The following is a 13,171-nucleotide window of genomic DNA, read 5'->3' on the forward strand; positions in this document are numbered from 1 at the left end:
GTGTTGAATGCTACAAAATCTCTTAAACTTTTTATGAAAAATGTTTTATCCAACTTAAGAATATTTAGGCTTAATTTTATTTCCTCATTTCTTTGTACAAGTAAGTCCTGATGGCTGTAGGTGGGACATGTGGATGGCATGTGAATAATGACCCCTCTGGATGATTGATAGTTTCAGTTCACTAAAAGTGTTTGTTTACAAGTTTAAGCAGTCAGGCATCTGGCATGGCAGCGCCCCTTTCTCTTGCTGTCAAGGCCCCTAGAGCCTGACCTGGACAAGAAACATCACATATACTGAGAGAAGTGCTAAAGGCTATGAAATGCTTCCAGCATACCCCATCTTTCATAGAACAATTGATATATCAGATATAATAAATATTGCATAACCTTCAGGATTTTGGCAGTGGAAGTCGAAGCTCAGAACTTTCACTTTTTTCACTATTAAATGATTTTTTTAACCCTGAAATCTCCAACTCTGTATAGCATGATGACGTTTTTAAATCACGAGAAGAGGGAAGGTTCTGAAGGTTTTACAGGAACACATGAAGTCTAAGATATATTACGGAGCACTCATAAAAATTTTTAAGAAAAGATTCTGTTTACGAAGATGATAAGCACTGCAAGCTTTCACATTTTCTCCCAGTGCTCAAAGCATTTTTTTTTCCTCCGGAACAAGTTTTTGCTGCAGCGACTCCCTCTAGCAGCTCCGTGAACCGAGGAAAGGGAACGGAACACCAAACACATCCTTTCCAGTAAACAAACGGCAGGCAGAAGGAGGAAAGTTTGGCTAGGAAGATCAAAAAGATCGGAGATTTTCTGGAGTGGTAGAATAGATTCATTCTATTCCCCAGTCCCTTCTCCACCCGCCTTCCCAGCCTCTCCTCTCAGTGCCCCACTGGCCCCACTCTCCGCCCCATCTTCCTGCTAGAGCTGTGCCAGCAGCAATCTTTTAGAGCGCACAGAAACGGCAGTCCCAGCGAAGGCAAGAGCTCATGCAGCGCCGAAAGCATTTAGTTTCTTCAGGACTGCTTCTGAAAGGGTCGTGAAGTCCAATGATGCCCACGTTGATCATAAGCCTGGATTTTGTTCCCTCAATTGCCTCGGCTGACCCCAGCAGAAGCCCAGTCAAGGGGGCGGCCCCGCACCTCTCAGGGAGTTGATATGCAAAATAGTTACGTCAGATGGTGGGGGCGGGGCACGCCCGGGTTGAGTGGCAGCAGTTCTTGCTTTGGGAGGAGGCGCGAGAATCAGCCTGGTTCAGTGACTGAGACAAACTGGAGGTGAGAGGAGCTGGTGCTGTCCACTGTGCTGTCGGTGCTGAACCTGGGGCGCGAGCGGACCGGTTGCTCCAGTACCTCGAGGCAACGCCCTCTTGCACCCTCTGTGCCCTGCGGGACCCGCTTCAGCAGCTGGACCATATCAACTTGACAAAGGAGTGTGGGATCCGACGTGGACGAGAGTCTTCCTCTGTTTTCCACCTGGGCGCCCATTCAGGCGTGACTTTGGAGATTTCTATAGTTTCAGACCAAACTATTTTATCCTTTCCCAGCTAAGACCATCTTTTTAGTTTTTTTAATCATTATTATTATTGTGATTTATATATCCACATCGTTTAGGAATCTTTCTGGGAGACTTTTTTGACTGTTAAAATAAGGTAAGAAAAAGAATATCGTTATAAATGTTTAAAAATGAGGGAGCAATGCAGATTGCCATACAAAAATTTAAAAGCAAGTTCTGATTATTTTTGTAATTTGAAATGGGACTTTTAGCAGTGATTGCAATAATTATTTTAATAATTACTATTATCGTTATTATTACAAGAGCATCTATTGGTGATTATGCACAGAATTCTAGAGGGGAAGTTGAGAGCTTTGTTTTTTTGTGAAGTTAATGTCATCATGTTACATCTTGCTTTATAAAGATAAATATTTGTAAAGTAACGCTCTGGCATGGCTCAAGGAATAGGAACCATTCAATGCAAGCCCCCAAATATGTTACTAAATTACAGTAAATAAATCAACCAACAAGTTGTTTAAAACAAATGTGACCTCAAAAAAATTTGAATGGACTAATCTCTGATTAATCAATATTACCTCTGGTATGTAAAGCATAAACTGCAAAGTGCAGAGCTCTCAACATTTTTCGGAGGGGAGGTGGTAGGGATAGGAGCATTTATATCATGTTGGGTTCATTTAGATGTGCTGTTATGCAGTAGATCCAAATAAAACTTGTGAAACTAAGTCTCTGGAAATTCTACACCCCAAGGTCATGTGTATTTCCAAGTTGGAGGCTGTTTGTTCTGCTATTGACTAGTAAATGTCACCCCCTCCTCGCCCCCTCAGGTTGGAGGTGGATGTAAACGGGAAACTCTGATTTAATAACACAGTGTTAGCTTGTATTATAGTCGCTAGTGCTGTTGGTAATTGAATGGAACTGGGAAGCGTGGGCTGAGAAAATGTCTCGCTATTTCAGCAATGTTTAACCTCTTGCATGCTTAACAGAGAGCTTTTCTCTACTTAGGAGATTTTCTTTTGAAGCTATGTTCCTTTTTTCAACTGGCAGTGTATTTTGAGTGTGTACAGAGAAAGAATTCTGTGCAGAAAAACCACCGAACAGTACTTCTCATAGCGAACAATGATTAAATGATAGAAGTTAGCCAGTGCTCTGTGTATTGCTTATTACTATTTATGACTTCATTTGACAGGCATGATGATTTGATAAATAAAATTATGATCTTTTATTTATATCATTTAGTGACATTAGATTAAGGATAAACCATAGCTGGGAGGACATGGGGGAGTTCATTTACATCCCAGGGAGAGAGTTCAGGATGCAACTAGACGTCCTGTATTAATAAGAATAGGTAAAATAAAAGCTGTTTCAGACTTAATAAGTATCGTTCAACTGATTAGCGCTATGTTTTTCAGCAACCAAGAGTACACTAAGTTAACTTTAAATATTTGTATATTTTTAATTATCATAAAAATTTCTACTCTACTTGCATTACACTTAACAAGGATGAACTTTAGTTTTAGAGTTTATGATGTAAAATAATTCCTTCCGGTAGAGATTTTTCATTTTATTGACAGTACAGTCCTACATGAGAGTAACTGTTACAAGAAATAGATATTATCAACACTAGAGGTTGAATGTAAATCCCCTTAAGTCGTCCCCATGTTTTACCCTGGGCAGATATTCTTTGTAGGATTCCTGTCAGTCATGTGATCTTCCATTAAATGTTGACGCAAATTTTTAAAGACTAAGCAGGTAGAGAAGCAAAGTAGGATATATGAAACATTGGGCCATGAACCTTATTCCAAACAGCCTTCTTTAAATGAATATAGAATAACTCTGCTCTTCTATCCATTTTGAAATTTTCTCTTTGAAACTAATTATTTTGGTATAAATACTCAGTGGAATTTTACACAGAATTATGGCTTCTTTTAATTTCAGGGTTTTTTTATTATATTGAAACATCAATATATATTTTAATTTTATAACTTACTTGAAAGGCAGTAGCATATAGAAACATTGTATTCATCCATATGTGTTTGAGTATCTCACTGATTTCTTTTTGCATAAAGTTTCCCAAGATGTATGTCTCTGTTTCAAATTATAAACAGTTACCTTGAACTACCAATATCTGGAATTCTTTCAGACGAAGTTTCATGTTTCCATAGTGAGATGTTTAAGTACTAAAATCAAAATAAGCTATTGGCAATAACAAAACCGGTAAGATAGATTTGATGAAATTGAAAAGGTAAGATATTAGAAGCATTTTCCCCCGATTTCTTTTTACACATTTAGCTTTTATATCTTAGTTCTCATGTAAGGTGAAATTGGGTGACCGTAACAAACCCAAATTTAGCACATGAGAGATACTATTTGGGTATAGAATGTGATTCTTGCTGTAAACAAATAAAATCGCCACCTTTGAAAACACCTGTTAGAGATATTCAAATGTGGTGGCCTTTCATTAATTCTTTGCTCCACAAAGGAATGACCATACTTTGGAGTTATAACTTGTCTGTGTGAAATTCAAAGGAATATTCAATACCACAACAATAGATAGCTTTCTAAAGCATTAATTTCATTTCATTGCATGGGCACTACAAGTGTATATAGCACTTTTTACTTCAAGATAATGAACTTTTACAAAGTTTATAAAAAATTATTGAAATAATTTAATTGTATGTCACATGACATGCTCAAGTTGTCTTTCTAGTTTCACAATTTCTTAAAGCATGTTGATCTAGATAAAAATTAAAATATGATATTACTGGATAGATGTCTTATTTCCCCTTACAAATAAGATGAATAACTATGTTTGTTTGGTAGGACTTAAGTTAAAGGTGAAACAATTTGATCTTACATTATCGGGGCTAAATATTGCTTTCTTTTTTTCTTCTATTTACTAACATGTACAATAGAGAAATAAAGGAAGTAATAATAAACTTGAAATATGCTACAAAGTTTTAGTGAATTGACTTTTTTTTTAATTTTTTTAATTTTTTTTCCTTTTTCTCCCCAACGCCCCCCGGTACATAGTTGTGTATTCTTCGTTGTGGGTTCTTCTAGTTGTGGCATGTGGGACTCTGCCTCAGCATGGTCTGATGAGCAGTGCCATGTCCGCGCCCAGGATTCGAACCAACGAAACACTGGGCCGCCTGCAGCGGAGCGCGCGAACTTAACCACTCGGCCACGGGGCCAGCCCCAGTGAATTGACTTTTTAAAAGTAACTTTTAGAAATATATTTAAGAGATTATGCAAGTAACAGTTTATTTAGAATTTTCTTTGACTAATGGCCGCTTTTCATGTTGAATGCTCATTTGTCAATGAAAGCAAAAGGCCTGGATTGATATTCCTATTAGTCCTTCATCTTTGCCCTAAATCAACATACTAACTCTAATATTTTTTATTACCTACTATATTATAGAATTCAAAAGAGTCTTGTGAACTAATAAGCTAGAAAAAATACTTCCTGTTATTAACATCATTGTAACAGCCATGCGACCAATTATCCTTTACCAAACAGACATAATCACCTTCTGCTTCAACACATCCAATGTCCTTTGGGCATAGTCTACTTAAGGTGAGCTGTAGGATCTTTTGTGGACAATCCTAATTTTCCCATTAAATAGGTCACCACACAACAAAACAATTGATCCCCTTGTGCTTTAATCACCTTGGTATTGAGAAAGTTAATATTTTTATAATAGATGAGATAATGTTTATGATAAATTCAGAATTCCAATGAGTCTTAATATGGATTTTCTGAAAAAGTAAGAATTAAACAATACTATAAGTTCTTGATATAATGAGTAATGTGTGTGTATATGATATATATTTATATGCATTATATATATATAATTTTTAGTAAATTCTACTCTACCATAAATATGTAATGGCAATGATCTGGAATATACAAGTTCAAGAAATGCTACTTAATACAAAAATAATTTTCATAATAAGCTATAATACAATGTATAACTTTTAGTGGCAAATATGTCTTCTAATTACTGTTATTTTTTATTTAAGCTAATATGCTTGAGCACACACCAGTTTTTTACCATGAAAATGTTGTTCATTAGCTCTCATGCTATGGTAACCGAAGGGACACTTGGAAATGAAAATTTTCGAGGAATAAGAAACAGAATGGATGTGTGCATAATGTAGAGTTTACAGTACTACATTGATTCTGAGAAAATATGAGTTCTGATAAAGGATTTGAAAGTTACTCTCTTTAAGAGACACCTCAGGGTTACTTCCTATACCTTCAGTTTACTTCCTGTATCTTCCGATAGCAAGCCACGAACTTCTAAGAAACAGAGCCTGGATATCCCTAATCTAAAATATTTTTATCCTTGTGTATCAGTGTTCTCATGTATAGATGTGGTAAAATGTGGGAAGAAGAGTTGCTTAACTCTGAACTTTCTTGCTTTAAAATCACGTAATTACTATTAATTTGATGTGTCTTTTGATATTGAATTATGAAAATTTCTAAAGCAAAGTGGTTGCTTAGTGAGTTCGTTTGCATATCAATACAGACAGTATTATTCCAATTCATAACTAGTTTATACCACTGTTAGAAATTCTAAAGCACAATGCAAAAGATTTGAAAATACTTTTTTTCATTGAGTTCTATTTAAATATGTTCATTGTAAGTGACAGTTAAGAGAAACTTATTTTGTTGATCTATTTTCTCTAGGCACATAGCACCAAGGTAGCAATTAAAACATACAAGCCTGAACTATGTTCCCCAAAGATGATGATGAAATGGAAATAATTTACCTTTCATGATTAGATCACTTCTACCAAACACTTTATATAACGTTTTAATGATCACCAAGCCCTTATTTTTTCTAATGTCTAAACCCTCAAAAATAAAAATAAAGGTTTTTACTCACATGAAGTGACAAATGCCCCCATGCACTCTGTTGTTATGTGCCCCTTTTTCTCAAAGCCACATTAAATGCTGTGGTTCTGATATCAAGGAGATTCTGAACTGCCTCATTTAAGATTAATGAAGTGGTCCCATTCATCTTTCCAAAGAAAAGGACCAATGAGTTGCTACTAGTAAACACATTTGCTGTCTCATGGTGGATTACCTGTTGATATTTCAGCATAAGGCCTTTGAGCCTGGATTTGCTTATATAAGAAGAGGAACAAGACAGTAAAACATATTACTCAAAATATTAATATGTGTAAATATATATATTTTATCCATATTTATACATGTGCATATGTATTTTATTCATCTTATCCGTATTAAGTTATTTAACATTTACATAACCATGTAAAAAGTTCACATTATCTTCGTTTTAGATATGAGATAGCAGAAATTCTGATCACAGCTCTCCACATCTCCAGCCTGTGGTCATACAACCAGAACCGGTGGATTAGAGAATCAAACCAAGTTCAGTCCTCCTGCAACAGCACTGTGCACTTGTATCACTTCTGTTTAGCTCAGATATTCAACTGGGTGTGTCTTATTTAAAACCAGGCTTCCTCCTGTGATGCTTTCTTTACCAAATGTGAATACTTCTCTTTCCCTTTTCCCAAGTCTTTCCCTTAATCATTAAGTTATAGTGAAATGATTTTATGGCATAGATTCTTCAGTATACACACTTTAGAATGCACAATACCAGAGATCTAAGGGAATTTTCCTCTATATTTAATGTTAGACAGGTGCTACATTATTCGATCTCATGACTATTCAAAATATTAGAAGCAGACAACATTTCCCTTTCTTTTTCAAACAGAATAAGAAAGAATAGAATAAGGCAGTTAATGTTTCTTAAGAGTTCAAGTCTTTTTTCCCTAAAAAGTCCTACTAGATGCCAAACTCAAATACAAATATATATTGAACTTCAGCCCACGTCAATCACTCACCACTTATGTTATTAACTACTACTCATCTTTAAACCTTGAGGTTAGTTAGCTGCTCATATTTCAAATAGTCTGTGAAATAAAATAGTAATCAAAATAAAATTAGTAGTTTTGAAGCACAATACAAAAGAGGTAGTCTAAAGTGGGGTCTTGAATACTTAGGTAATGTTAAATACTTTATTCTATTATTTCTTACACTATCTGAGGTACAAAGGAAATATTGACCACTAGTTGATACTCTTTGTCTTCATACAGCATTTAGGCCAACTGGGTAAGAGAAGAGGTGAATACTGGCGGCAGTAATTATAACGCAGCTCCCAGGTGCGCCACAGAGTTGCATCAGCCTCCCTGGTGAATCCTCATTATCGAAGTTTTGGGTTGTCCTTATTAAATGGATCCCAAAGGAGATAGAAAAGTTTGATTTGTGGAGAAAGTTTAACTTAAAAGTGGAAAGATTTATGGGGTTTTTATTAAATATTTTACATATTGGTTAGCAATACCCAATGTTTTACTTTTGAAATGAAGCCTGGTATAAAAGTTTTTAATCTTGAACTTTCTGTACCACTTTGTATGCTATGCTTTTCACTCACTGCTCCTCATTCTCTGTGGAGCCCCGAAGGGAAGTCCATTCACTTCAACAGCTACAATTATTCTCTCTTCACAGATATCTTCCAAGTCTACAGCTCTAGCCCACATTTGAACTCCATTAATGTATTTACAAAGGTGTGCTAGACATTTTAACTCTGATTTCATGGTGACAGCACAAACGCTATGAACTCATCTTCTCATCCCTAGCATGGTCCCCCATCCTAATTTTTCTGCCTGTCAGTTAATGACATACTCTTTTTCCATTCACCTTGGTCCGAAAATTCATAGATGCTTTAAACTTACATCATTCTTACTATACTATATGCAATGAGTTCCCACGTTTTGATGTTCTTCCCTTTGTAATACAGCTTTATCTAATACTCTATTTTCTATTTTCTCCTCTTATCATTTTTACCTTGACTTAGACTATTCCAACTCATCTAGAATTATTTTGACATTGTCTACCTTGACTTTCTTTCTTTCTGAAGTAGTAATAATTAACGATAATAATAATAGCAAGTAAAAGTTTTGATGATTCTTAATATGCCATTCAGGGTGTTAAGTATTTATAAACATCATTTTATTTTACATGTGCAGCCCCATGGGGTAGATATTGAGAATCCAAAGCTTAAAGAGTTGTATTGCCCACAGAGCTGGGAATCAGACCAAGCTCTGTCTGAAACCAGCTGCATGATCATAATCGTTATGCTCTGCTGATACAGACTTCATACCTCTTCTAAATTCTTCTTGATTAAAGTAAGCTTTGAAATGTCACTGTGTTCAGAAATCATCAGTAGATCTCTAATTTTTGCTATATTAAGTTGAAATTCTTTGCTTGTTTTAAAGATTCTTCTAACTGGTTTTAGATCCTGCAAGTAATCAATCTGATTTTCAATTTTCTCATATGTGCAATATACATATGTAAAACAGAGATGGATCAAAATATAAAACATGATGCTTTCCCTTTGTATAAACACAAAGCCCTACCTGGACTCTTGTATTTTGAAGAATCCCGACCTACCCCCCATTCTGTTTTCAGCCAAATGTTCTCACAGTATAAGAGCATATTGTGCTTGTATGTGCTTTTCAGAGTCTCTGTAGTTTTTTTGCAACAAAGGTTATATCAGTGTCACCCTGGATATCACCAAGATGTCCATGTTTTTTACATGTATATGTTTGTGATTTATTGTTGCATAAAATTTGCCATAACTGTAGTGGCATAAACATTTATCTCACAGTTTCCATGGGTCACAAGTGTGGGTACAGACTAGCTGGATCCTCTGCTCAGGATCTCACATCAAGGTTTCAGCCAGGGATAGGCTCTTATTAGAGGCTCAGCCTCCTCCTCCAAGATCACTGGCTGTTGGCAGGATTTACTTCTTTTACCTCAGAATTCATGGAAGATTACTTCTTCAAGGCCAGATAAGAATCCCGCTGACTCTTTTAGTTTCTAACCTCGGGAGTTGCCTTTAAAGGGCTCACCTCGTTAGGTCAGGTCCAGCTTCAATAATCTCCTTTTTGATGTAGGTAAAGTCAACTGATTTGGAAGCTTAATTGCATCTTAAAATCTTTCCTCTTGGCCACTTAACATAACGTAATCACAAGAGCAAGATCACATCGCCTTTGCCATATTCTGTTGGTCAAAAGCAAGTTAAACGTTCTGCCTACACACAAGTTAAGGTAATTATACAAGAGTGTGGGTCATTGGGATTCATGTTAGAATTCTGCCTGTCATACTTGGTTCAAGTTCTAGTTGAACCTTAGAGTCTTCCTTCATTGCTGTAGTGCCACTGAGCTCTTCTCTCTCACACCCAGCATCTATGACCTGAACTATGCAGTGGACAGTCTGGCATTGCATTTGGATTTTATAATGTGTCTTAGGCTGTTCTTTCTAACTAATCTTAAACTCTTTTTAAAGGAAGATACCTAGGAATTTCTTCCATGTGTGCAAAATGTTGTTTAAAATTACTTCAAATATATATTATTTAATCCTTATTGAACTTTATTTTTTTATGTTTGCTTCCATTATGTAGTGTTTTGTACATGTAAGATTAGAATAAATTTGTGCAGTGCTTTGCACATATAAGACTCTAATAGATTTATGCTCATGGTTGGCTAATGTTTCTAGATTTTAGATTTTGGTTATCTACTCTGTTTTCACGTTTTTGTCTTTGATCTCCAACTACTTGAAAATATAAAATGATAAGATTATTATCTTGTTTCAAGGAACATGGAATCTTTCCATGCAAATCAGTCAGGAATTTATATTTAATATTATGCCTTAAAGATGATATAGAAATTATATAAAAGGTGAAAGTGATAGTTACATTTAGTATTTAGGAAAAGTACAAGAAATTTATTTTATATTTACTTTGAAAGAAAAACTTTACATTTTAAAACAATGTTGCCTTCAAAAGAATATCACACATATGATACTAGTAACTGTGTTCTTGTTTATTTGGTGTGAGGACTGGTAAATAATTAGACAATTACTTTTACTAACATTAATTATGCAGAAACATTTCATTGCACTTATATCTTTTATAGTTTACATACAATTAAGGTGATTTTATCTTCAAAAAAGCTAAAGAAAATTAAATGACATAGAAATTCAATTTTTAATTTCAATAAACAATAATTTTTTTAAAAAAATACCATATTTATTATAAAATACATTATTAATTCAGTAAATATTGATTAAATACCTACTATGTCTCAGGTACCCATTTGGGTGCTGGGTGTTGAGCAGGAATGAGAGAGACAAAGTTCCCACTCTCCTTTTCCTGTGCAAAGACACAATAAGCAAACTAATAAAGGCAAAAGATAATGTCTGATGTTGATAAGTATTATGATGAAAAGTAAAACAGGTAAAGGATTACTAAGGGATAAGAGTGTTACCTCAGATAAGGGTTATCCTAGGAGCCATCTCTGCCATTCTGAGATAACATTAAGTAGTTTCTGATAAGTTAACATTAGTTGTGGCTATTGTGAATAATACTGCAATGAACATGGAAGTGTAATATCGCTTTGATATCCTGCTTTCAATTCTTTTGGATAAGAGGCAGGATTGGTGGATCATATGGTAATTTTATTTTTTAAGGAAAGTCCATACTGTTTTCTATAGTGGCTGTACCATTTTATATTTCTCTAACAGTGCACAAGGGTTGCAATTTCTCCACATCCTCATTAACACATTACTTTTTGGTTTTTTTGATAATAGCCATTCTAACAGGTGTGAGGTGATATGTCATTTGGGTTTTGATTTGCATTTCCCTGATCATTAGTGATGTTGAGCATCTTTTCATGTACCTGTTGGCCATTTGTGTCTGTTCTTTGGAATATCTCTCTCAGTCATGAATGTCAAATTATTGGCAAAAACCGAAAGAATTCCATCAGGAAAAAAGAAATTATTCTTTTTGTGATTTTCTTGTTAATGAAAATTAGTTCTCTTGTTTGGCACTACAATATATTTAAAATATGTTATTTAGATTAATTTTTCTTTCCACTTTTAAATTCACTATACAGAGCATTTTGCAACTACATTCTGGGACTTAAAGTTAATTTCTGAAAATTAGTTTGTACTGTTTGTGTATTGTACATTTTATTTGTTCAGAACTTCACATTCTTTCATAGAAAACTGAAGTCCTCTGAAATCTATGTTCCATTGAGGCAATGATCCAATGAGCTGGTATTTATACCAGATGATCCATTATCTCAGACACTATGGCATTATTAGGGAAAGAGAAATGCTTAGAATGCCTTTTGGGTTTGTGCACATGCTTGAGAAACCACAGTGTTTACTAGTTATTATGTAATTATGTTTTTTTACAAAAGGTATGACATCATGGGACCATGTAAAGAGGAACCAAAGAAAATAAATGTAATAAATATACATCCACAACTTTACAAAATAAATGCAACAGTTAGATGCACAATATCTCAATCCTTTGGCAGTCTCAAAAGTTAGTGCATTTACAAAAAAGTATGGCTTGAAAGAACTTGTACAAATCGTGCCAATGCTATGCCTGAATTATTTCCTTTGGTGAGATTTGTCATGAAGCCATAATTAATGGAGCTAAAAATATTAAAAAGTGAAGAGAAAAATTTGTAGGCAATGCTTTGCATTTTAAATCTGCATATTTACAATTCATAACAACAAAAATTTCAAATAAATACCCTCTACAACTGTTTATTTATTTATTTATTTTGGCAAGTGTCCTGTTTCCCAAGTTTCCTGAGCTCTCAGGAAGCGGAAAGGCTTTCACTGAGTTTGTCTCCTTGTCTGTGCACAGATAGTATGACTTAATTGATAATGCATGGAGGAGAACTGTGTGCCCAGCTGTGAAAACCGCTCTAGATGCTAGCACTCGACTGGACATCTCGTTAATTATATATGTTTTGTTGAATATCTCCGTTAGGGTTAACAACTGTCTAAAAGTCAGTAGAGGGAGCACAAGGAGGCATTAAGGATATTTTGATACCAGCTTTCTAGTGTCACTATGCTTCTCCTCAAAAATAGTCTTATTCATGTGTAGGAAGTAAAGATATTTTTAAGTGCAAAATAACCTTTCTGAAGTGAAATTCATGATTATTTAAATAGTTGAAGGTGCTGCAAGATTTCTCTCTATATTTCTTTGTCCTATTTATTACAATAAATGAATGAGTTTGATATATAAATTGTTGGAACACTATGAAGACCACCTTGTGAGCCTGAGGTTTTTACTGCCCCAGTTTTTAGGTCTTAGCACAGGGTTCTTGATCCAGAAAAGAAAACATGAAAAATAGGGGCGTAGTATTGAAAAGACTTCTATAAAACATCAATAGGCTTAAATTAAGCCTGTGACGGTCATAAGAAATGACGGTCCATATCCGAAAAGTTTACTGGCTGGCTTAAATACACTGGGCTTAAACATGTGTTTTTATTGCACTGCAACACCTGTAGCAGCATCCTTTTAAAACTCAAAAACTGGTGCAAAGCTGAAGGACATCCATCCTCTGAAACTCTTACACAGAACTGATGTTTGTACTTGGCAACTTCGTCCCAGGAGCCACGCCCCTTATTTACATATTTTATAAATGTGAGAGAGTAACAACTATCTCAGGGTATTTTTTTTTTTAAAGATTTTATTTTTTCCTTTTTCTCCCCAAAGCCCCCCGGTACGTAGTTGTATATTCTTCGTTGTGGGTCCTTCTAG

At 35.0% G+C, this 13,171-nt stretch overlaps 1 protein-coding gene across 4 annotated transcripts in view; it reads left to right on the forward strand.

Moving 5' to 3' along the window:
• The first annotated feature begins 750 nt into the window (after positions 1 to 750).
• FSTL5 (follistatin like 5) overlaps positions 751 to 13,171 on the forward strand; it is a 718,704-nt gene continuing 706,283 nt past the window's right edge. For 2 of the 4 annotated variants that reach the window (XM_023636359.2, XM_023636362.2), the window contains exon 1: positions 1,186 to 1,653. The gene's annotated coding sequence lies outside the window, so the exon portion shown is untranslated. Of the gene's footprint in view, positions 1,654 to 13,171 lie in introns of all 4 variants that reach the window. The other 2 variants (XM_001500089.5, XM_023636361.2) reach the window with 2 other exon arrangements.

This window comes from Equus caballus, chromosome 2 (assembly GCF_041296265.1).
Source record: "Equus caballus isolate H_3958 breed thoroughbred chromosome 2, TB-T2T, whole genome shotgun sequence".
NCBI lineage: Eukaryota > Metazoa > Chordata > Mammalia > Perissodactyla > Equidae > Equus > Equus caballus.